Raw genomic sequence first — 26,116 nt, 5'->3', positions numbered from 1 at the left:
AGTTTCCTAAGAAGCAGAGTCTGAGATGAGGATTCCAGTTACTTTTTTTTTTTTTTTTTTTTTTTGAGAGAGTGATGTTAAGAAGAAACCTGTAAGGCAGTAAGAAAAAAACAGGGTAGGAGGAAGGGCTAGCCATAGATGTGGGTTCCAGATGAAGTTTATCCTCAGTCATCCCACAAGGAGCTCTGGAGTATGGATGTTGCCAGGACGTCATCTCATCCTGAGGAAAGGAAGCAGGCCTTACATTCAGTCATCAGCTAACAGGTTGTCTGGGGTGTGGATGGAAGGGGGATGGTAGTGTCTAACCTCTCTGATTAGGTCGCCCCTTTCATTTCAGGCAATTCTCTCACGTGGAAGGGTACAGCTATGAGCTGTTAGCAGCCAAGAATCAACAGCATATGGGGAATGGGTGCAATGACCAGGAAAGAGAATTCTGGCAAGACACCAAATACCCCTTTTGTGACGTTAGTGTAGTTAACACTAGATAATATAATAGGTAGATATTTTTCTTTACCATTGTACAATGCATTGCAATGTGCTAAAAAGGAGCAAACACAGATGAGTGACACCTGAATTCTTCTTCTTGTTCCTGGATACCCACTCCACCTTATGTGACCATCGGACCTTCAGACCGAGTAAAGATGCAAGTGGCATTCCATATATTAAATATTAGTAAAAACTAATTTCTTGTTTGTAGGTAAAAAATAAATTTAAATATCACTTCTAGCATTTTAAGGATTTTTTTAAATTTATGTTTTCATGAGAGACAGAGAGAGAGAGGCAGAGGCAGAGGGAGAAGCAGGCTCCCGGTGGAGCAGGGAGCCTGATGCAGGACTTGATTCCAGGGATCACGGGCACCCCTAAGTTCTAATATTTTATTCCTGAATCTCAATGCCTTACCCTGCAAACTCCAGCTTGGAGATAACCACACCAGTAAGCAATACCTATGAACCACAGGCCTATAAAACATGTCAAATAGAAATGGTCTTTAACATCCTTTTACCTGCCCTTTCTGTGTATTCCTTATCTGGACACCCTGCCCCATATTAGCCTGTCTTCTACAATGTATCTTCAAGCTTGCCAGAATACCCCATTTCCAGCACTGCCTTTATATATAAAGTTTCTACAAATAAGTAAAACCAATGTTCCAGTAGAAAAATAAGCAAGAGGGGCACCTGGGTGGCTCAGTGGGTTAAAGCCTCTGCCTTCGGCTCAGGTCATGATCCCAGAGTCCTGGGATTGAGCCCCGCTTCAGGTTCCCTGCTTGGCAGTGAGCCTGCTTCCCTTCCTCCCTCTCTGCCTGCCTCTTGGCCTACTTGTAATCTGTCTGTCAAATAAATAATAAATAAAATCTTAAAAAAAAAAAGAAAAAGAAACAGCTTAACACACTGAAATGAAAAGCATCTAGTAGAAATGCCAATCAAAACTATAATGCAATAGAACTTTTCCACTTTTTAAAAAATAAATACATAAAATCTTAAAAAATCATAATTATTTGAGCGACAGAGAGAGAGAGAGCGCGCCCGCACACAGAGGAAGAGAGAGAAGCAGACTCCCCACTGAGCAGGGAGCCCAATGCAGGGCTCTATCCTAGGACCTAGGGATCATGAACTGAGCTGAAGGCAGACACGTAACCCACTGAGTCACCCAGGCACCACAGCACTTTTTCACTCACTGGATGACAAAGCTAAAATAATTTCATAATACATTGGGGTGCATAAAATTGGAGAAATAAATATTTTATGGTGGTCAAATTTGGCAGTAACTGTCAAAATGTAAAATGCACATCTCTTTGACCCAACAATTCTGTTTCTAATAATTTATGCAAAAGATATACTGGTGTATGTGCATAAAGATGCATAAGCAAGAGTTTTTACAGCATTGTAATAATACCATATCCACAATAAGCAGTAATATAAGATAATATATGCTTTGTATGTATATATGAACAAATCTCCAAGGTATATTGTTAACTGGCCATTGTATGTCACATTTTATCTGATCTAGGCAAAGAGTAGTTCTGGTGAGGGATGCCTGGGTGGCTTAGTCGGTTAAGCATCTGCCTTTGGCTCAGGTCATGATCTTAGGGTCCTGGGATTGAGTCTTGTGTCTGGCTCCAGAGAGCCTACTTCTCCCTCTCACTGCAGCTCTATTCTCTCTTTCTGACAAATAAGTAAATAAAATCTTTAAAAAAAAAAAAAAGAATATTTCTGGTGGGAAAGACAAAAAAAAAAAAAAAAAAATCGGTATGTTGGTTGCCTCCTGCATGGGAATCTGGGTGGTTGGGATGGGAGTTGAAGGGCAATTTTCTTTTCACGTGTATCTTTGGGCGGGGGGTATATTATTTTTTTTATATCCAACAAGTTTCACTCACTTTCTGTTAGCCCTCATTGATGTTGGAAATGGGGTAGTCACCTAAAAACGGCTCCTAACTGGAAGGTTAAATAACTGATTACTATCTAGAAAAAGGACTCTGAAAATACGGACTGAGGACCCCTGAGGATCTCTAAGACCCAGTCAAGGAATCTGAGAATTCCTCTGTTTTCCTACTCCATATCTGTAGGAGGCCAGATTTTCTTCAAATACTCAAACTGAAGAACATGTCACGATTGTATCAATGGCAGAGGCACCTATTAGAATCCAGGTATCTGCTATATGCCAGACATTAAGGAGATTTACAAATATGTGAAACAGAGCAACTCTCTTACCACCTATTTTTGAATATACTTTTCATAAAATGTTACTTATGTTAACATGTAATGGGTTTAAATTGTTACTTAAAAAGAGGTAAATATTTTAAATTTTTAATTTCAAATACATAACTATTGACAGACATATAAACAAAAGCCCTTTGGGGTCCTGAATAATTTTTAAGAGTGTAGCGGGGTCCTGAGAACAAAACATTTGAGAATTACTGGTCTAAAATGCTCATTCTTGGGGCAGCCACCATAGTCCCGGGGTCCTGGGATCCAGCCCGGCATCAGGCTCCCAGCTCGGCAGGGAGCTTGCTTCTCTCACTTGTCCCCTGCTGGTTCTCTCTCTCTCAAATAAATACATAAAATCTTTAAAAATAAGTAAGTAAAATAAAGTGCTCTATTCATCTGCTCTCTCCCTCCTGCCATTAGCATGTTCCTTCCTACACGTGGAGATCTGTGCACCTGTATTACTGCCTCTACCAGAAGACACAGCACTCTTTGCATTCATCACAGTACTCAGCAATGCTCTGCATGTAACAGAAGCTCAGTAAGTATTTTTTTCAGTAAGTATTTGCTGAGTTCAAAAATGAATGTTGCGGGACACCTGGGTGGCTCAGTGGGTTAAAGCTTCTGCCTTCGGCTCGGGTCATGATCCCAGGGTCCTGGGATCAAGCCCCACATCTGGATCTCTGCCCGGCGGGGAGCCTGCTTCCCCCCCCCCCTCTCTGCCTGCCTCTCCGTCTACTTGTGATCTCTATCAAATAAATAAAATCTTAAAAAAAAAAAAAAAAGAATGTTGCTCTCCCAGTTTTCTTCTAAATCTTCTCTCCTTTTCAAATGTATCTTTGCTTGACCCTGCTGCTCAGGTAGCCAGACTTGTCTCTGATTTTTCCTTCGCTGCTGGAACTCAGATGCATGCTTTTCATGTAGTTCCATACCAACCGTGGTGACTCATCAGGTGTGGAGAGTGTGGGAGGGAGTCTTGCATTCCCTCTGACTCACACACTAACCTTCCTTAAGATTTGGCATTGTAGCATTATTCTTGCTTAAGAGAGTCTCTGAGTCCCTGTTTACCATCTCAGGTCTAAATAACTCTGCCCCTGTTCATGCTCACAACTTCATCCCACATACCAAACTTATCTCCCACTAACCCAACACACACCCTCTCTATAAGCAAGCTGATTGCCTCAGTGGCTCCCACATACTCTTTCTCAATAATGGACTTTTTGCACTGGCCACGCCCATCTGGGTGATGTTATCCAAGACAGACTAGATGTTATCCTTCCTTTAATACGAGTTCCGGTCCCACAGTCTCCATTAAATCTGCTTTTCTTTCTTCCTATATTATCATAGCAAATGGGGGCCTGGCTGCTGTCAAGCTCTGAACGAGATATCAGTGATAAAAAGTTGAAGCAAACACAATCCTTGTCCTCCTCAGGATTGTATCCAACAGGGAGACTGATATGACCATAATAAACACTACGTTCCATGCATTTAAAATGAATTATCCCACATAATACTCAAAACAACCCTATTCTATGAGCAGACTTACCTTCCATCTAACAAATGAAGCAACTGGACACTAACCAGATATGTAGCCTGCCCTATCACGTATTACGTGCCAGAGTCTTCTCCACTCCACAGCTGGAGTTCTTAATTATCTTATAATGCTTGCTGAGTAAAAAAGAATCAGAGCACAATGGACAAAGTGATTGGTGAGCAAGAAAGAAAAGCCTTTGTGGGAGGAAGGACAGGATAGGACAAGTAATAGAAAGTTTCATGTTATCCTTTTGTATGGCCACAAAAAATTCCAAAACACAAATCACCATTATCAAGGGCATGGAGCTCTGAGTAAGAGACAAACTCGGGCAACATGTTGCTCTTTCTTTGGGATTCCCACAGAATAAACCATTGTCCATACTTTTATCGAATCATCAAATGCACGGAAGTGCTTATTTTTTATGCATCTGTTTCTGCCATTAGACCATTCATTAGACCTTTCTACATCCACTAGCTCACAGTAGGTGCTCAATCGATGTTCTGGAAGGAATAAGTGATTGGAATGCAAATTGTGTGAGGCTGGGGAGAGAGGGATGATAAATGAGATCGGAAGGCAGGAGGCAGCCCGATTTTAGAGACCAGACTCTGGAGATGAAAGGCTTATTTGCAGGCAAAAGGGAACAGGAAGCTAGCAAGGTATTTGTTAATACTACTTATTATTTTGCAAAGCAGTTGAAGTCTACACTTTAAGGGGCACCTGGCTGGCTCAATCAATAGAGCACAGAACTCTTTTTTTTTTTTTTAAGATTTTATTTATTTTTAAAATTTAAAAATTTATTTTATTTATTTTTATTTATTTATTTGTCAGATTGAGAGAGGAAGGGAAGAGCAGAGGGAGAGTGAGAAGCAGGTTCCCTGATGTGGGGCTCGATCCCAGGACCCTGAGATCATAACCTGAGTTGAAGGCAGACACTTAACCAACTGAACCACCCACGTGCCCCAGCATGCCGTTCTTGATCTCAACGTCATGAGTTCAAAGCCTTGTATCGGGCATAGGGCTTACCACACACACACAAAAAAAGTCTACAGTTTTAAAAAAGACATACTAAAAGGATCACGATTCTAACAGTAGGAGTGCTCTACTCCCAGTCCTATTTACAGGCAACTATCCTAAACACTTAGATGTTTACCCAAATTTACAGCCATTTATTTTTTTAAAGATTTTATTTATTTGACAGAGAGACACAGCCAGAAAGGGAACACAAGCAGGGGGAGTGGGAGAGGGAGAAGCAGGCCTCCTGCCAAGCAGGGAGCCCAATGTGAGGCTCGATCCCATGAGGACCCTGGGCTCATGACCTGAGGCCGAAGACACCCAATAACCGAGCCACTGAGGCACCTCTACAGCCGTATTTCTAAACAATGCTCTTAAGGGCTATTTTATTTTTAAGATTTTAAAATTTATTTCAGAGCAAGAGAGAGTACAAGACAGAGAGCATGAGTGGGATGAAGGGCAGAAGGAGAAACAGTCTCTCCACTGAGCAGGGAGCCCCATATGGGGGTTGATCCTAGGACCTGAGCGGAAGTCAAATGTTTAACCAACTGAGCCACACAGGAGCCCATTAAAGGTTATTTAAAAATTGATTTTAGATACTGACTTCCCACCCTGGTGGAGGAGTTCATTCTGCCAAGGTCTTGCCACTCCCTCCCCCACACTATCATGAATGCTCTTTAGATCTTCTCTGTAGGCCTAGGATACTGACATTTTACAATAACATACTTCTTCTTCTTCTTCTTTTTTTTTTTTAAATCAACACCGGGCTTGAATTCCTGACCCCGAGATTAAGACCTGAGCTGAGATCAAGAGTTGGACACTTAACTGACTGAGCCACCCAGGTGCCCCTACAATAACATACCTTAGTTGTGTGTTCTCATTCACTCTTTGGGAGACATAATAAAGACTCATGTCCTTCTATTCTAGGACATGTTTTTGAATTATTTCTTTGATAGATGCCGGTCTTCCATTTTCTTTCTTTTCTCTTTCTGTACCTCATATTAACTGAACCTTATAAGTTCTTCAAAATTTTTTTCTTCTGAAGACACATACCATATGATTTTATTCATATACGGCATTTAAGAAACAAAACAAATGAACAAAGGAGAAAAAAGAGACAAACCAAAAAACAGACTCTTAACTATAGAGAACAAACTGATGGTTACCAGATGGGTGGTAGGTGGAGGGATGGGTGAAATAAGTGATGGGGATTAAGGAGCACATTTGTAATGAACACCAGGTGATGTATGGAAGCAATGAATCACTATATTATACACCTGAAACTAATATAACACTATGTTAACTATACTGGAATTAAAATTAAAAACTGAATAGAAATGTTTTTTTTCTTCTCTTTTCCTTTTGCTTTTATCCTACCTTTTTAAAAAAAAGATTTATTTATTTATTTGAAAGAGAGTGAGTGAGAGGAGGGGAGGGGGGAGGGGCAGAGGAAAAGAGGAAAGCAGACTCCCCGCTGATCAGGGAGCCTGATGCAGGGCTCGATCCCCAGACTCCAGGATCATGACCTGAGCTGAAGGTAGATGCTTTACGAACTGAGCCTCCCAGGTGTCCCTTTATTCTACTCCCAGGTGTCCCTTTATTCTACTTTCTGTGAGAATTCTTTCATTTCCAAGAGCACTTTCTTGTTAACTAAAAACATACTTTATATACATATATAACACATACCTAATATAGACCTGTAGTTGTATATATCTTTTACACACACACACATATATATAATGTATATCTATGTATAATGTATATCAAACTCTTTCTTATAACTGATATGTGTAGTTAGATATTACATATAATTACATACATAATTACATGTAACATCATCTGTTATTTTTCTATGGAAGCAAACTCCTTATCAGTATAATAGAAATTATTTTGGGCACCTGGGTGGCTCAGGTTGGTTGAGAGACCAACTCTTGATTTTGGCTCAGGTCATGAACTCAAGATGGTGAGATGGAGCCTAACATCCGCATGTTGGGCTCCATGCTCAGTAGGGGTCGGCTCTAAGGATTCTCCCTCTCACTCTGCCCCTCCTCCCTGCTCATGCTCACAGCTCACTCATGCACTCTTTCTCTAATAAATCAATATTTTAAAAAGATTATTTTATTTTACCTTACTTTTTAAAAGATTTTGTTCTTATTTATTTGAGATCAAGTGAGAGCGTAAGAGAGTGAGAGAGCACAAGCAGTGGGAGCATCAGAAAAAGAGGGAGAAGCAGACTCTCCACTGAGCAGGGTGCCCCATGTGGGGCCCTATCCCAGGACTCTGGGAACATGACCTGAGATGAAGGCTTTATCAACTGAGCCACCCAGGTGCCCTGAGAAAAATTATTTTAATTTTTTTAAAGATTCCTATTTATATGACAGAGAGAGAGAGAGATCACAAGTAGGCAAAGAGGCAGACAGAGAGAGAAGGGGAAGCAGGCTCCTCACTCAGCAGAGAGCCCGATGTGGGGCTTGATTCCAGGACCCTGAGATCATGACCTGAGGCGTAACCCACTGAGCCACCCAGGTGCCCTGAGAAAAATTATTTTAAAGTTTTAAAGTTTTCCCTACATGGTCCTATTTTCTCCAGGCCCTATTTGGTTTTCCTTGGAGGTTTTCCTCCAATGTCTGGAATCTTTGGCTGTCTGTTCATTTATAGGGGTGAGGATCAATGGGATGGGAAAGGGGAACTGGTATTCCAATGACAGACTTTTGGTGTTAGGTCTAATGCCATATTGTGAATTTGGTATCTACAAGTACTGAGTCTCTCAGGGATTCTTCAGAGTTAACTGTCTTGTTTTTCATTAACACGTCTGATTTTTGTTCCTTAAACTGTTAGTTCCTCCACCCTGCTAAATCAAGTATCACTATTCCATTCAATTTTCATCTTCTATAAATCGAGTAAAATCTCTTTTCTTCTCTCTTGTTTGCTTGGTCCTTTAGGATTAATAACTTTTTTTCATTCCTTAACAATCTTGTTTGAAGATGGAAGGAGGGGTGCATGGGTGGCTTAGATTGTTAAGTGACACTGATATTTGATCTCTGCTTAGGTCTTAATCTCAGGGTCAAGCCCCACACTTGGCTCCCCGCTGGGCAAGGAGCCTACTTAAAGAACAAAGGAACTAATGAAGGAATCACGAAAAGGAAGGAAGGAAGGAAGGAAAAAAAAATGGGAGGAAACAGAGAGAAACTTGTGTTACTCCACCTTTTAAAACCAAAAGTACACTGAAGGTTTAAGTAGGAGAGTTAAGGATTTGCTCTGTCTTTTTAAAAGATAAAACACTGGTGACTTTATAGAGAAGAGGCTGATGGAGGAAGAAAATGGAGGCAAAGTTGGTTTAAAGCTACTGAAAGTCCAAGCAAACTATAATGAAAGACTAAGGATAGTAGCAGTGGAGAAAGCAAGGGTGCATGAAAATGATGTGGTTTTTCCCTCCAGATACTATCAGTGTGTGACCGGATGAAGACGGTTGAGGTAAAAAATTATGTTAAGGCTTTTAGTGTGGCTTTAGGCTTTTTTAGGCTTTTCAGACAGTGCAGCCAGGGAGAAAGGGAACACAGAAGGCGGAGAAAATCCTGCCTGGAATTTTGGTGACATTTACACTTAGAAGGTGAGAAAGGGACCGAAAAGGGACTGCAATGAAAGATAACCAAAGGACGAATTGTTTCACATGATGGGGAGTCAACATTTTCAAATTGTAGGTAGGTCCTCTCAGACAGAAAGCCCTTGGATTTGGCAATTGATTGGTGACCTGCGAGAGAAAGGTTTTTTTGTGGAAGCCTAGAGAGTAAAGCTATATCGCAGCTGACTGAAGGTGAAGCGAGATGGAATGGACGCAGTATAGAAAGTATTATAGACAATGGAGTAAATCAGGGGCCCCTGGCTGGCTCAGTTGGTAGAGTGTGCGACTCTTGATCTTGGGGTTGTGAGCTCAAACCCCATGTTAGATGAAGAGATTACTTAAAAAAATAAATAAAAACAGGGACACCTCCTGAGTGGCTCAGATGGTTAAGTGTCTGTCTTCAGCTCAGGTCATGATCTCCAGGTCCTGGGATCGAGCCCCACGTTGGGCTCCCAGCTCAGCGGGGAGCCTGATTCTTCCTCTCTCTGTCTCCCTGCTTGTGCTCTCTCTCTCTGTTTCTCAAATGAATGAATGAAATCTACAAATAAATAAATAAATAAATATTTTTAAAAAATGGAGGGGCGACTGGGTGGCTCAGTGGGTTGAGCTGGGTTAAGCCTCTGCCTTTGGCTCAGGTCATGATCTCAGGATCCTGGGATTGCGCCCAGCATCAGGCTCTCTGCTCAGCGGGGAGCCTGCTTCCCCGCGCTCTCTGCCTGCCTCTCTGCCTACTTGTGATCTCTCTCTCTCCCTGTGTCAAATAAATAAAATCTTAAAAAAAAAAAAAAAATCAAGGGCGCCCGGGTGACAGTGGGTTAAGCCTCTGCCTTCAGCTCAGGTCATGATCTCAGGGTCCTGAGATCGAGTCCCACATTGGGCCCTCTGCTCGGGGAGCCTGTTCCTCCCCCCTCTCTCTCTCTCTGCCTGCCTGCCTACTTGTGATCTCTCTCTGTCAAATAAATAAATAAAATCTTTTTAAAAAAAAATCAAAAAACAAAATGGAGTAAATCAATGGGTAGTCAGAGTCACAGGACTCATAGAACAAAAGACACTTACACATTTGTAGGAAGAAGGAAAAGACAGAAATGAGGAAAAGGTTGAAAATAAAGTGAGTAGGGGCGCCCAGATGGCTCAGTGGGTTAAAGCCTCTGCTGTTCGCTCAGGTCATGATCCCAGAGTCCTGGGATCCAGCCCTGCATCGGGCTATCTGCCCAACAGGGAGCCTGTTTCCTCCTCTCTCTCTCTCTGCCTGCTTCTCTGCCTACTTGTAATCTCTGTCTGTCAAATAAATAAATAAAATCTTTAAAAAAAGAAAATAAAGTGAGGATACAATTCATTCAAGACCTCAGAGGACACATGATTAAGTGGGCAGAGATCAAGCTCAGAAACAAGGGTGTTCCTGAGCTTCCTAGAATATCATTTTAGCAAACTCTGCTCCCCTTTAAACACACACAGAAAACAACCCCCTACACAAGGCTTTTGTCTTGCACTAGGATTTGTATCTGTCTCTATTCCACTAGTTCGATCTATAGGAAACAATAATGCATTGTAACAAATATCCTAAAGTATGAATTATTCAGTCCAGAACAACACAAAGGAGGCTTCATCAGAAGAGTGTAAGGTTGGCTTTGGCATTCCTAGTTCCTGTCCCACTGAATCTCTCCATCACTGTGTGGTAAAGGGATAACTCCCATGCTCTCTGGTCATCCAACAGACATAAAATATCCACGTGTGTGTGTGTGTGTGTGTGTGCACACATGTGCATACACAGACACCTCCCAAGGACACTATACTCAGAAAGGATAGAGTTAACACAGCATTATTCTATCACCCTATCCTCTTAGCCTGCCCTATTTTTCTTCAAAGAGCATGTCTGATTTTCCGTGGATATACATTATCATGGCTACATCAATTGCTATAATATTAAAATACTTTACTTCTGTGTTGGAAAGCAGATAGCTGTTGCCCCAGATCCTGATGCATCTCCCAGACCTTCCCTGGATCCAGCAATGAAAGGCCTAACACCAGCCACTAAGCTGGCCCACATTCACACTTGGAGTGGGTGGGAGTGGGGAGGGGAAGCTTATAAACTAACACTTTATTGGGAAGTTCAACGTCAAGGAAGTTGGAGTGAGCAGGAAAGGGAAGTAAGGCAGGAAAAGAAGAGAGAAAACACAAGGGAACACAAGGGGATGTAAAACCACACCAAATATCATAAGCTGGCCATACCAGTTACATATTTGAATATTCCACCCTACATAGCACTTAGAATTAGCTGAAATTACATTATATATATATATATATATTTTAAAGATTTTATTTATTTATTTGACAGAGAGATCACAAGCAGGCAGAGAGGCAGGCAGAGAGAGAGGAGGAAGCAGGCTCCCTGCTGAGCAGAGAGCCTGATGCGGGGCTCGATCCCAGGACTCCGAGATCATGACCCGAGCCGAAGGCAGCGGCTTAACCCACTGAGCCACCCAGGCGCCCCTGAAATTACATTATATATTTTAATATAAATTATAGATATTTGTCTGCCACTTAGAAAGTAAGCCGTATAAAGGCAGGGACTTTTTAAAATATTAAATCTTCAGTACCTAAAATATACCATGCATATAGTATGTGAGCAATGATATTTGTTCAATGAATTAATCATTTCATATTAAGGAGAAACATTTTCTAAATAAAACACATTTTATGTAAGTTCCTAGCCATAACAGATGTAGTTATTTATACTGTTTTTGCAGAGTGGTTTCCATTCCTCATTTCTTAACCTCCAGTTTCCTAATCATGCCCAGATGCCTACTTGTGCATAAAAAATGACCACAGTGGTGCCCATTTCATGTTAGAGTCATCTACCCTAAGTCTGCCATCTGTCTATTCAAAGACACAGTAAAACTTTGAAATTCTTGCTTTTCCTTATCTTAGCTGATCAAATAGGCCGGCAAGGCAAATATGTGGAAAAGAAGGTAGAATTGTTTTTTTCTGCCCAGAGATTTCTCCCAGGGCTGGGGCACAAAGGTTATAATTTATCCCACTTATACTTAGTATTTATGATTTTTATTTTTTTCTTTTTTTAAAATTTCTTTTTTTCTTTACTTTTTTTTTTTAAAAAAGCTTTTTATTTATTTATTTGACAGAGATCACAAGTAGGCAGAGAGGCAGGCAGAGAGAGAGGAGGGGAAGCAGGCTCCCCACTGAGCAAAGAGCCCAATGTGGGACTCGATCCCAGGACCATGAGATCATGACCTGAGCCGAAGGCAGCGGCTTAACCCACCGAGCCACCCAGGCACCCCGTTTTCTTTACTTTTTTTTTTAAAGATTTTATTTATTTATTTGACAGACAGAGGTCACAAGTAGGCAGAGAGGCAGGCAGAGAGAGAGAGGTGGAAGCAGACTCCCTGCTGAGCAGAGAGCCCCATGTGGGGCTCGATCTCAGGACCCTAACTAAGATCATGACCTGAGCCGAGGGCAGAGGCTTAACCCACTGAGCCACCGAGGTGCCCCTTTTTCTTTTTTTTTTAAGTTTTTATTTAAATTCCAGTTAGGTAACATACAGTGTAATATTAATTTCAGGTGCAGAATTTAGTGATTCAACACTTCCATGCAACACCTGGTGCTCCTCAGAAGTTCATTCCTTAATCTTCATCCCCTATTTTCCCCCTCCCCACCCACCTCTCCTCTGGTAACCAACAGTTTGTTCTCTTAGTTAAGAGTCTATTTCTTGGGTTACCTCTCTCTCTAAACCCTTCTCTTGTTTGTTCTGTTAAATTCCACATATGAATGAACTCATAAGACATTTGTCTTTCTCTGACTTATTTTGCTTACCATAATTATAATTTTTGCTTTTTGAACGAAACAGTTTTCACCAATCAAGCTGCTCTAAGTAGCAGTCAAAAAAGTTTTTTGAAATGTAGGGGTTTTTTTAAGGTGGAAAATTTATGGGAAAAATTATCACATACTACAAGTTTCAGTGGGAAATGATTATCAGAAATAGTCACTTTAATTTTTTTTTTAAGATTTTATTTAAAATTTATTTGACAGACAGAGATCACAAGTAGGCAGAGAGGCAGGCAGAGAGAGAGGGAGGGAAGCAGGCTCCCCACTGAGCAGAGCGCCCCATGCGGGGATCCATCCCAGGACGCAGGAATCATGACCTGAGCCGAAGGCAGAGGCCTTAACCCACTGAGCCATCCAGGCTCCCCAGAAATAGTCACTTAAAAAAAAAAAAGTAGTCACTTTATAGTAAAAACCAACAACTATCAAGTATTGATTTTCAAAATTTTCAAGGTTGAGAAAATGCTAATTAATTACATTAATATATTCATAACTGAGACTTAATCTATTTAATGTGCCTTTTCTCTTCTAACATTTCACTTCATCAGTCTGAGGGTAATCATCTGTAATCATCTAATTACAAAGGTATTCAAGCTGCTGACTCTCTCTGTGACTGTATTTTATCTCCTTTATCATTACCACATATTTTTAAAATGAAAGAAAACAAGACTTTGTTGCAATGTGACATTGTTGCTTAGATATTAAGATGCTGGCAATCATGATCAGATCTATCTTTATAATGTTTGGCATAACATTGTATTATCTGGCAAGGAAATTTATTTAATATAATGCTTAGAAAATTAAATCCAACCTTCTACTAAATACTTTCCTAGAATAGCAGAGGAGAGAGAGTAAACAGGTAAACCCAATAAGTAAATCCAAAAAGCTGAAGACAATAAGAACACAACTGCTATTTGACTATGAGGGGCTAAAAGTTCCAGAAACGCTACAAAAGAAAACAGAAGGCTTTATTTCTTTTATAGCTCAGACAAATAGTTATGTATTATATCGTCACATATAGCAGTTGGAGATATGTGAAAAAAAAATCCTAAGATTAAGCAAATAGTCTTTATTTCACCTTAAGTTCACATTAAGTCTTTATTATTGGGCTCTACTTTGCACATAACTTTGATCTACCTCATTTAAACTTATTTGATTCCACTTTCTAGCTGTTGTACATTCCTCCTGTTATAATTAAAAATATTTTTTTCAAGCATCACTTTCAACAGTTAAAATGCTCAGCAAACATCCTTTTTTGTTTTCTTTCCTACAGCTTCTCAAAATAAGAGGTATAAGCCACTAAAGGTCAGAACTTGAATGAGCAATTCCTGAATGTCTACAATGTGGCAAGCATTGTGCTGGGTGTTTTGAGGTTCTGCTAATCTTCAGAAAAGCCCTGAAAGGGAGTTAATGTCACCTGATGAGTAATTTGAGGTTTGGAGAGATTAAGTATCTTGCTCAAACTCACACACCTAGTCTTGAGTAACAGTCCTTATTAAAATATCTGCCTACTGAGGTTACGTTTGGAGAAAAAAAATCCGTATCATTTAGAGATAGAAAGAGATATTTACAAATGAAATGATGTCTGGGATAGGAGATGTGGCAGGAATGTGGGTGCAAGCATAGATATAACTAAGTTTAGCCATCAGTTAAAGCTGGGTGATAGGGTCATATATCTAAGGGTTTGTGATGCCAATTTTTCTAATTTTGTGTGTGATGGAACTTTCTCAAACTGATCTGTTTTTTTAAAAGTAAGTAACCTGAAAAGTAAAATTGGTATCAACTGGATGCAAGGAGGAGGAAAAGAGAGGAGGATGTAAATGTGTAGCGGCATTCACCTTAGCAATTCAATAACTAACTCTTTCAGCTACTTCCATTTAGAGCTAACTTTGCCAGAAGCTCTGAATCACTTCACATGCATGGGCAAATAGGCACTTTCATATCTTATTTTAGAAAAAAGTGAATTTGTTTCATAGCAATTATTAAGATCCCAAGCTGAGGGGTGCCTAGGTGGCTCAATCGGTTGGGCTGCTGCCTTCGGCTCAGGTCATGATCCAGGGGTCCTGGGATCGAGCCCCACATCGGGCTCCCTGCTCAGTGGGAAGCCTGCTTCTTCTCCCACTGCCCCTGCTTGTATTCCCTCTCTCCCTGTGTCTCTCTGTCAAATAAATAAATAAAACCTTAAAAAAAAAAAAAGATCCCAAGCTGTTTCAGTCCTAACCATACTGGGTAAAATAAACTATAATCCTAATTCTTAATTAAATAAAAGACCCAAAGACTACTTTGTCTAATACTCTGGCCTTTTTCTCTTCTCAACTCTTAGCACCACTTAGCGTGCTATTTTACTATTTATTCATTCTTTTTAACTTCCAAGTGGCAGGAAGAGAATATAAAGCTTAAACCAGTCAATTCACTTTAAGCAGCTCTGTCAAGAGGTTTTCTGGCAGTCGGTGCTGTTTTTGATGAACACGATTATCTGTTTCAGTACTAGCCCTTCTTCTTCTACAACTTTCGTCAATCTAAATGACAAGGAGTCATGATAAAGTCCATCTTAAAACTGAGGTAAAATACCACCACTGAAAAAAGCTTGTCATGGGGACTGGTATAAACCAGCTGGCACTTGTCACAGGATGTCCTCACCACCACCCACTGTGGCTTCAACAGCAGTCTTGTTGGCATTTTCAAAAGCGTCAGATCTGGTAGCTTACCAGGAAGAATCCCTTACATATTAAAAAGCATGCTTGCCTAGGGATAAGTCTTACATATTATTGGGAAGCCTTCAATGGGCTCTGGGATTCAAGAGTTGGACAGAGGAATATGGCACTTAGGAATGAAGCCAGAGGCTTCAAATGTAGGCTCTTAGGCCGAGGTCTCAAGGACTAGCCAGCCAAATGAGGCAGGGAGTTAAAGAAGCAGGCTGGAATGAAGTTTAAAGTAGGGCTGTTCCTTTTAGATGTATTTTACTGGACAGTGGAAAACAGGATTGGTTTGTGCGTTCTGTATGCGTGTACTAATCCACTCCCACAAATATAAGACACTATATCAAACATAGTTTTCTGGAATGACTTCCAGGCCTGACCACCAACCCCCCACACTTCCACTCTCAAACTCATGATTTGAAGTTCTTCATCTATGTGTTGCTGTGAAGGCATTTAAATGAAGATTATCCAGGGCAATCTGGGTGGGCCTGATATCGTGTGAAAGGCCTTAAGAGCTGAACTGAGGTTTTCCAGAAGTTCTGCCTGTGGACTAAAACTTCAGCTCATGACTGAAAGTTCCAGCTTGCCTTTCCTGACAGCCTGCTCTACAGATTTCAGACCTGCCCCCAGCCAGCCCCCAAAATTGTGCAAGTCAGTTCCTTGCAAAATTTTCTTTAAAAATATTTCTTAATAAAATTAATATAATATAAAATTTTTTCTACCATTTGTTTCCCTGGTTGATCCTTGATATAGTGATTGAACATCAGTATTTCTAAGTGTTGTGTACAATTTGGACTTTGTATTTTAATAGCAAATATAAGTATTTCTGTGTGTATATAGGAGAGCGTCTCTGTAGGTCTACATGTATACTTGTTCTCTCTCTTTTTTTTTTTTTAATTTTATTTATTTATTTGACAGACAGAGATCACAAGTAGGCAGAGGCAGGCAGAGAGAGAGGAGGAAGCAGGCTCCCCGCCAAGCAGAGAGCCCGATGCGGGGCTCGATCCCAGGACCCTGGGATCATGACCTGAGCCGAAGGCAGAGGCTTTAACCCACTGAGCCACCCAGGCGCCCCACTTGTTCTCTTTTTGAGTAGGCCTGACTTTGGGCTCCCAAGTCCTCCCTTTTAGTGTCCAGTTCTAGTAAGAATGCTAAGTTAGGTTGACCATATCTGATTGGGTTCCTCATTCTTCACTATCCCCCACGTGATGTATGATTATCCTAACCTGTTTTCTGGAAGAATACTGCAGACTCAATCTAGCAATAATCCCCCTTACCCTGATATTTCCTCTTAGTAATTTTCTATCCACTCACCCCCACACCCTGCTCATTGGCCACAAATTCCCACGTGTATATTCGGTGTTGAGTTCAGTATCTCTCCCCTATTATAAAACCCCACCACAGTAGCTTCCCATGAGCAGTCTGTCTCACTATCTTTAATAAGATAATTTTTTTTTTTTTTGCCTTCAAGAAATTTGTTTATTTTTTTGTAAAAACAAATAATTTCTTTTTTTGATTCTAAGTTTCTTTTTTTTTTTTTTTTTTTAAATTTTTTTTTTTAAATTTTTTTTTTTTTTATTTTTTTTTTCAGCATAACAGTATTCATTATTTTTGCACCACACCCAGTGCTCCATGCAATTCGTGCCCTCTACAATACCCACCACCTGGTGCCCCCAACCTCCCACCCCCCACCCCTTCAAAATTCTCAGATCATTTTTCAGAGTCCATAGTCTCTCATGGTTCACCTCCCCTTCCAATTTCCCTCAACTCCCTTCTCCTCTCCAACTCCCCTTGTCCTCCATGCTATTTGTTATGTTCCACAAATAAGTGAAACCATATAATAATTGACTCTCTCTGCTTGACTTATTTCACTCAGCATAATCTAATAAGATAATTTTTTTATGAACATTTTTTTCTTTAACGCTCCCAGACTATTTTGATCACAATTTTTTTTTTACCATTCACTCCAAATCAGATAGCTAGATTTCAAGAAATCTATACTGTCATATCATGTGCACAGTTTTTTAAGACACAAAAATGGAAAAAAAAATGTTGAGATTAAAAAGTAAATACAAAAAGAAGTTATAATATTCTCTTCCTGCATCTCAAGACTTTTCTTGCATTTATCTCACTTTGTGACTGTTCTGTAACCTTTTGCTCAACAGACATGATACAAAAATGATTCCAGGGTTCACATCTTAAAAGGAAGTAATGGTATCTGTTTCAATTTCTATTTTTTAAATTCTGAACAAATAACTAAGCTTTTTCTCTTTAAGTGGAACACTTTGGGAGCTTCCAAAAGACTAAGCACTTAGGGCAGTTAATACAGATTAGCCAAACGTGCTCATAATTCAGTCACTAAATTGACTCTCCTAAACACTGCTAACCACAGTAGCAGTCTTGACACCTGCAGTTTTTAATGTTTATTCATTCTTGGTTATATGAATTTAATTTATATCTCAAATGTGGACACTGACTTAACTTAGGAGGCAAAAGGAAAAGTAGCATTAAAATGCTATTAAGATAGCATTTAATGCTATAAAAATAGCATTAAAATGGAAAGCATTAAAACTGATAATTCTAAGGACGTCTGGGTGGCTAAGTGAGTTAAGCATCTGCCTTCAGCTCAGGTGGTGATCCCAAAGTCCTGGAATCCAGTCCCACATCAGGTTCCTTGCTCAGCTGGGGAGCTTACTTCTCCCTCTGCCTGCTGCTCCCCCTGCTTCTGTGCTCTTTCTCAGACAAATAAAATCTTTTAAAAAACCCAAAACACTGATAATTCTGAATTTCTGCCTCAGGGTGACTTTTGTATTCATAGATTTTTCTTAATACATCATATGGAATGTGGAAAGGAGAAATAGTGGTGATTACACTTAGTTTGGCTCTTCATTTATTGAGAATAAAAAGAAATATCTTCCATGTCTCATTTACAAACAACCTGATGTATTCTCTTGTCACTTAGAAAGAAGACACAAAAAGTTTAAAAATTATTTTTTTAGGCAAAAATGCAATAATTCCAAGCATCAGTCATAAAAGCAGCTTTTGCTTCGCTGTAATCGTATAAAATGTACTTAATTTTAAATCCAGAATGTTTCAGAACTATTATATATCACTAATCATATGTTTTCTTACACAAATGGAACAGTTTGTATTATATATTAAATAGGAAAAAAAATCGTCGAGAGGGAAAAGACCACTCAGTTTATAGACTGATTTCTACTTTTGCCAAACGCAAAAGTGATGCTATACTACTAAATGCGCTCAGGGAAGTGAAAGCTAACGATTCAATAAAGGTAGGGAAAGCTGGCCTTAAAGGAACATGATGTTTCCATAGAGGCTGGAAATGGACTTCATAATACAATCTTGAGTAATACACAATGCGTGTAACCTGAGATTGGTCACGCTTGACATTTTAACTACAGCGCTCTTCTGTCAAGGCAGCAGCCAGTTCTTCCTGTCCTATCAACACTTGATTGATGTAAGCAGCTGCTACCTCCGCCAAAACAGTGTATGTAACGGCCAAGTTTCGGGAACTTTTCAAGTATTTTCGAATGCGCACTAATTTGAAAATCAAAGACGGTTTTATGGTATTAGCACAATTTTTACAAGCCAAGAATCTTAGTGCCGTATTTATGAACATCTAGCACAGCGCGTCCAAGCACAAGCAGTACAATGTTTGTACAATGTTTCAACTACTTATCTTTACAGACACACATGACATCTTTTCAATTTCCCTAAGTGTTCTCTGGCTTTAACGGTGCTGATCAGTGAAAAGATAAAAAGCGCAACGGAACACATCAAAAAACCACAGTAAACGTCAGTGGGTGTTAGGCAGAAGGCAACAGCAACAACCACATTTAAAGCTACAGGACTTGAGCGTCTGATACTACAAATCCCAGAGTTCCCAGGGGCGCAGGCGGAGCTACTTTCAAATTGATAGCTATTTCATCCAATGACAAAGCCACGCAAAAAAAAGGGGGGCCTAAAAAACCGGTTTCTTAACCTTCCAACTCTGAAGTCATACTTAGAAGTTCTGAGGGTACGTGGGTGTTTCAGGGCCCTAACTCTTAAGTATCTTACTCGCAGTAGAAGCTTCCTGGTCACCATAACAATTCTCTACCTTAATTTGTCTCAGTGGAAGTTACGTCGTCTTAAAGCAAAAAGGAACTCACATTGCCCGACGGCAACGGAAGGACTCAGCCGCCCGAGGAAGAGGCGGAACCCGCTTTATTCTTGCCCTTTACTGGCCACGCAGCCAGGAGACACCACCTTCGTTACAACCAATGAGTCGTTGAAACTTCCGTAACCGAGCCGCAAAAGGGGAGGTCCCGTGCGGCGCTTTACGGAAACTGGGTCTACGCAGGCGCAGACGTCCTGCTTTCGTCCAATCCGGAGAGAGGCTGGGTCTTGGCACTTCGTCGCCCCTCCTCACCCGTCCTCTCTCGCTTCCCCCGCCTCTGGACTGCTGACCAATGCGCTTCATCTTCCTTTGCGCATTTACCCTATCAGAGAGGTAGGGGGTGGAGTTCCGGTCGTCAGCGGTTCTTCCAGGCTGAGCTCGCTTTTCTTCCCGCGCGCGTTGTGTGCTTGCAGTTGAGGTATATCTCATAGGGTCGGGTTGGGCGTGTTCGCGGGTTGGGCAGTTGTCTCCACGGTCGGCGACAGTGTGGCTTGAGACTAGAAAGCCGTCGTCGCTGATTATCTGGCACGAGAATTTCTGAGGGAAGTGGGGAGGGGCTGGGAGGAGGGAGCCACGTGTCGGAGCTTCTGGTGCCGGGGTTGGAGCCCCTGCACCACAGCCGCTCTGTCGGTGCCCTGCGGGCCTTTGGTGTTAGGGTCGCAGTCGCCGGCGACGGAGGAGTCGCCTCTGTGACACGTTTCTGTAGACGCGAAGTGCCCTTCGTCTAGTGTTCAAGGAACGGTACCCAGGACCTGTTTTTGTTTTTCTCCTGCAACTCTCATTTTTCTTATCTCCTGAGTTCGTAAACTTTCGAAGTCAGAAAGTCAATTTTCATTTGGGAACAGACGCCCTGTAAAATATAATACAAACCGTGAGACCAGCTATTTTAAAAACCCTTTACGTGTGATACATAATCCACGTAGCGACCTAAAGGGTGGGGGTCCTATGAACTGTTCTCATTTTCAAGTGAGGAAACAAGACTGCCAAGTAACTCGTCCACACGTTGTCTTCGGCTTGTCTGTTGAGTGTGGCGTTTGGTTTCCAAAGACGTACAATTAAAATACACTCTTAAATTGTAAAATGTTGCTCCTGTTTTCTTTCCGAACTTGAAGTTATTTTAGAAGTTAACACAACATACTTATAAGTGAGTTGATATGGATGTAAAGTCATCTAGTAGAAGACCTTGGGCTAGGAACCATTTCCTAACCTTTGGGCAAGTCGCCCTCTGAGCCGCAGCTTCCTCGACTGCAGAACTGAAATCAATACCAGACCTGGACTATGTGACTGTGTCCTATACTTTTAAGGATCAAATGAGAGAATGGATGTAATATATAAATTATTGATGATAATCACTTTTCTTTGCTTTTCAAATTTTTTTCCTGTGAGGCCCAACGAGCGTTAAATAGCATAGATAGATAATTTTCTGTACGTAGTTTTATATATTCTGTGTCTAAAAAAGAGTGGTAATATGTAGCTTAGTACCACGTGTGAACTACCTCTTTTCTTTATAAAGATCCTCCCCCCCCCACCGCCATTTAATCTGCTAGGTTTTCATCTCCCTGAATTTTCAGCCCGCATGAATCATTTAAGTAGCATTTCATTAGGAATGGAAAGGCCATTGAGAGAAGCCGGGACGCTTTGAACCAAATGTTCCATCATCAGTTGTCTGGCTTGATGAGTAGCATTTCCAGTGTGAGGTGTCAGTGGCGTCACTTCCAGCACTGCCCCTAATGAGCCCTTCCTGAAGAGCATCCACCAGTGCATCTTGATCAACTTGCAGACATTTATCAGCTTATTAAAGGCTATGAAAAAGTATAGGACCCAACAGCCAGATGGAAGAGATGCATGCGAAGTGAGGTATGCAGAAAGGGTTCAAACTTCCATGCCCTCTGTAGGCACTCTACTCTCTGCAGTCTTCATTTGTTCCCCAGTCTGGAAGCTCCAAAATACTCTGAAGCCTCTGTGGCCCCCTTATCTACTCATCCAGGGTTGAGGACGGTGTACCCTGTAAATGCAGAAGTGTTCTATAGTTTGTATTCTTAGGCTGACGTGGATAGCATAAAGCTAGCTCAGCTCAAATAACTTCTGAGTTATGGTTCCTTCTGGAGGCTCTGAGGAGAAGAACTCATTTTCTTGCCTATTTCGGCTTCTGGTGGCTGCATATGTTCCTTGGCTGTGGTACCTTCATCTTCCCAAGCATGTCACAGCTATCTCTGCTTCCATAATCACATTGTTTTCTATAGTCGAACCTACCTCCGCCTTTCTCTTATGTAGGCACTTATGCTTACATTTAGGTTCCACTTCGATAATCTACAATAATCTCTCCATCTCAAAATCTTAATTACAAACCCCTTTGTCATGTAAGGAAACATTCATAGGAATTAGGATTTGGATATCTTTGGGGGCCATCTTTCAGCTTACTACAAAGGGTGTAAAGAGGGTAAAGGAGATCCTATTCTCGTGCAGCTTAAAGTCTAATCAAATATGTATGAAGAGTGAAATTTCTTTGAGTTCTAATCTCCTACTTTAAGAATTCCTGTGACTTTTGTATTTGACTTCATAATATGCCCATGTTTGATACTCTTCTGAATTATTTGCCACATCATAACATTGCTGTTTTAGAGATTTAGACTGTTTCTTAACTTATAATAGCCAGTTTACTATAGTCATAGTTGTGTCTCCCAGTTTAAGAAGTATGACCTCAGATGATGGGGATTTATTATAAGGAAGTCATGTAGGCAACCAGATAAAGACTTTGGGTCCCATTGCTCCTAAGGCTAGAATGTGCACTAGGCTTCATGGAGAATTGGACTGACAGCCCCTCATCATTAATACTCTCCAATTCCCCCAGCAAGACAGCTCTGATGACCAGGTTTTTGTCATATCTTCAGAAGAAAATAACCCAACAATTGCTCTCGTGTCTATCTGAAAGTCATAATTAGGAGACTGGATCTGATGAGTTGGGTTTCTTTTTTTTTTTTTTTTTTTAAGATTTTATTTATTTATTTGACAGACAGAGATCACGAGTAGGCATAGAGAGTGGAGGAAGCAGGCTTCCCACTGAGCAGAGAGCCTGATGCGGGGCTTGATCCCAGGACCCTGAGATCATGACCTGAGCTGAAGGCAGAGGATTTAACCACTGTGCCACCCAGGCGCCCATGAGTTGGGTTTCTTACCATTTGGTATAGGTATGTTGGAATTAGAGTATGAAAAGGAGCCCAGCTCTGAATAGGTATTCAGTATATAAGAACTATTCAGTAAAGATCTCTATGCTTTGTCAATGGAGTGGGAAGGGGAAGTACGTGTGGGACATTTATATGGGCCAGGCCTGGCAGTGACCTACATTACTTTTTCTCATGTTGCTTTCTCTAACAGAAAGTCACATCTAGCAAATGTGTAGTTGTGTGCCTCACTGCAGATCTGCTGATGAGTTAGTCTCTGCCACAATGGGCAGTACTTAGCCAGCTGCTTAAGATTAGTTCTCAGCCCTTAACCTCCAGCCTTTAGTTTCTTTGCCCTATGAACTCTCCCTGGCATCCAAATGCCAAAAGTCCTTCTTAAGCTGGTTCCATACCAATGCCATCATCGGGTCCACAGGAAAAACTTCACATCCTTGGCCCTGACAAAGTCTGCATGATCAGGCCAATAACAATGCAATGCAGTCATTTTTCTTTGTTTTCTTTGAGCAGGTAGTGAGCCACAGTCTCTCAGACTTTGCCAGGCATAGAACGTATATCCATAATCTACAAGGGACCAGATCAAGGTCTAAGTTTGAGCTACTCATCCTTGGTAGAGTGGGAACAAGGAAAAAATGTCATAGTATTTTTTCACAAATAACTTCCAAAGAAATTCTTTTTTCAGCTGTTTCACTTTGGTGTCTTTATTTCCTCAAAATGGATGGATGTCAAGCTAATAGATGCAAAACCAGTTGTAGGTCATCTTTGCAAGTCCAGTGTGGACAGTTTGCCACCTGACTTAGGGATGTGAAGGTATGATATGCAGTTTATAGTCTATGAAGTACAAAGTATTGTTTACTAAGCGTTTTCCTGATGACTAATTATGTAACTAAGTTTTTAAAAAATTCTCCCAGTAATCCAAGCCTAAGCAATTCCATTTGTTAAATGTTTGGTTCACCAGCCATCTCTGTTCCTTGGTTTGGTAATAATTAAATCTACCTGAAATAAATTAGAGGAATGTACATTTAAAAAACTATCTGGGGGCGCCTGGTGGCTCAGTCAGTTAAGCATCTGCCTTCGGCTCAGGTCATGATCCCAGGGTCCTGGGAGCAAGTCCTGCATTGGGTTCCCTGCTCAGGAGTCTGCTTCTCCCTCTTCCTCTACCCCGCCCCCAATCTGGTACGCCCTCGCTCTCTCTCCCTCTCTCTCTCTCTCTATCAAATAAATAAATCTTTAAAAAAAAACTATCTTTGAGGGGACCTGGGTGGCTCAGTCAGTTAAGTATGCAACTCTTAATCTCAGCGTTGTGAGTTCAAGCCCTGCATTGGGCTCCACACTGGGTGTAGAGCCTACTTTAAAAAGTAAAAACATAAACAACCAAAAAACTCTCTGAAATTGATCATTTCTGGGAAACTAGCATTTCTCAGTAACTAACAAATCCCTTAGGTTTCCCAGTCATCAAGCAGAATCGTTTGATCTTATAAGTTGCCTTACTCGGTTTAGAATAAACTTAAGTGATTGAGATAAAATGGTAGTTAGAAGTGACTTTTTTCTTTTTTTTAAAGGTTATATTCATTTATTTGAGAGAGAGTGAGAACATGCAGGGGCAAGGGTAGAGGGAGAAGTAGATTCCTCACTGAGCAGAGAGCCTGACGAAGGGCTCTGTCCCAGGACTCTGAGATGACTCTAGCTGAAGGCAGACACTCAACTGCTGAGCCACCCAGGCACCCCATGATTTTTGTTTTTAATTCTCAAAAAAATAATACTATTGTAGGGTCACATTTTTCATGTTTAAGGATTTAAAATTGGATTTACTTCTTTTTTTTAATTAAGATTTTTAAAAAAGATTTATTTATTTATTTATTTGATAGAGAACACAAGTAGACAGAGAGGCAGGCAGAGAGAGAGGAGGAAGCAGGCTCCCCGCTGAGCAGAGAGCCCGAGGCAGGGCTCCATCCCAGGACCGTGGGATCATGACTTGAGCTGAAGGCAGAGGCTTTAACCCACTGAACCACCCAGGTGCCCTTTTAATTAAGATTTTAATTTTAATTCCAGTATAGTTAATTTAGAGTGTTATAGTAGTTTCAAGTGTATAATTTAGTGATACAACAATACTACTACCCATTACTCAGTGATCATGATGATAAATGTATGGATTCACTTAGCTTTTAAAAAAAATTTTTTTTTAAAGATTTTATTTATTTGACAGACCGAGCTCGCAAGTAGGCAGAGAGGCAGGCAGAGGGTGTGGAAGCGGGCTCCCTGCAGAGCAGAGAGCCCGATGCGGGGCTTGATCCCAGGACTCTGGGATCACGACCGGAGCTGAAGGCAGAGGCTTTAACCCACTGAGCCACCCAGGCGCCCCTCACTTAGCTTTAATACAGATTTTTTTTTTCTTGGATTGCAAGTTCATTTTGACTGAGTTTAACTGTTCATTTCAGGAGATAAATTGTACATCATACAACAAGTTGTTTTTTGTTCATTTGTTTTTAGATTTTATTTATTTATTTGACCAAGAGAGACACAGTGAGAGAGGGAACACAAGCAGGGGGAGTGGAAGAGGGAGAAGCAGGCTTCCTGACGAGCAGGGAGCCCGATGTAGCACTCCATCCCAGGACTCGGATCATGACCTGAGCTGAAGGCAGATGCTTAACCGATTGAGCCACCCAGGCACCCCATACAATAAGGTTTTTAATAAAACACTTTAACATTTTAATGAGCATAACCTTCATTATGTGTTCACTATTTTTCAAATTTTCTTGGCTAAGCATTAATTGTTATGAAACAACTTGAAAAGTATAAAGCATAAAATTGTTGGCAGCACCATGTGATATGCACCTGGAATCAGAAGATCTTTCTATCTAGACCATATAAAATGTTAAACTTTTCTGAGCTTTAGTTTACTTATTTGTGAAATAACACTATTGCTTGTCCTTCTTACCTCTCACAGTTGTGAGAATAGATGAAATGACAAATACAGTAGTCCTTTGCAAAATGTGATTCTTTTAGCAGGTCATATTAAGTATATGTTTTACCTTTTTTAAGAAAAGATATTATTGATTTATTTGAGAGAGAGAGCATGAGAAAGGGGGAGGGGCCGGGGAGAAGGAAAAGCAGACTCCCTGCTTAGCGGAGAGCCTGACTCTGGGCTCAAAAGTGGGCCCTGATGCCAGGACCCTGGGATCATGACCTCAACCAAAGTCAGACGATTAACCAGCTAAGCCACCCAGGTGCCCCTATATGTTGTATTTTTTAAAGGGTTCATATTTAGCATTAATTCTGTTATGAATTCTACCAGTTCCGGTGATTTTTTTTTTTTTTAAAGCTCTAGCATAGTTTTTTTCCTCTTCATAAG

The 26,116-nt window shown here is 40.8% G+C and overlaps 1 protein-coding gene and 2 long non-coding RNA genes across 10 annotated transcripts in view; 2 read left to right on the top strand and 1 right to left on the bottom strand.

Moving 5' to 3' along the window:
- LOC125104833 (uncharacterized) overlaps positions 1-19,725 on the bottom strand; it is a 58,468-nt gene extending 38,743 nt beyond the window's left edge. Inside the window, exon 1 of the long non-coding RNA XR_007128741.1 lies at positions 19,578-19,725. This is a non-coding gene — a long non-coding RNA (uncharacterized LOC125104833). The remainder of the gene's footprint in view (positions 1-19,577) is intronic.
- On the top strand, positions 2,469-11,239 carry LOC125104834 (uncharacterized). The gene is made up of 3 exons (XR_007128742.1): positions 2,469-2,644; positions 3,126-3,243; positions 11,207-11,239. It is a non-coding gene; the product is annotated as an uncharacterized LOC125104834 (long non-coding RNA).
- A 202-nt stretch (positions 19,726-19,927) lies between the features above and the next one.
- The window catches only part of WDR89 (WD repeat domain 89), a 42,756-nt gene continuing 36,567 nt past the window's right edge, over positions 19,928-26,116 (top strand). Inside the window, exon 1 of one of the 8 annotated variants that reach the window (XM_047738496.1) lies at positions 19,928-20,003. The gene's annotated coding sequence lies outside the window, so the exon portion shown is untranslated. The remainder of the gene's footprint in view (positions 20,004-26,116) is intronic. The other 7 variants (XM_047738493.1, XM_047738490.1, XM_047738494.1 and 4 more) reach the window with 7 other exon arrangements.

The sequence above is a fragment of the Lutra lutra genome, chromosome 7 (assembly GCF_902655055.1).
Source record: "Lutra lutra chromosome 7, mLutLut1.2, whole genome shotgun sequence".
NCBI classification, from domain to species: Eukaryota; Metazoa; Chordata; class Mammalia; order Carnivora; family Mustelidae; genus Lutra; species Lutra lutra.
Note: the sequence above shows the minus strand (reverse complement) of the source record. Positions and strands in the feature narration are given on the sequence as shown.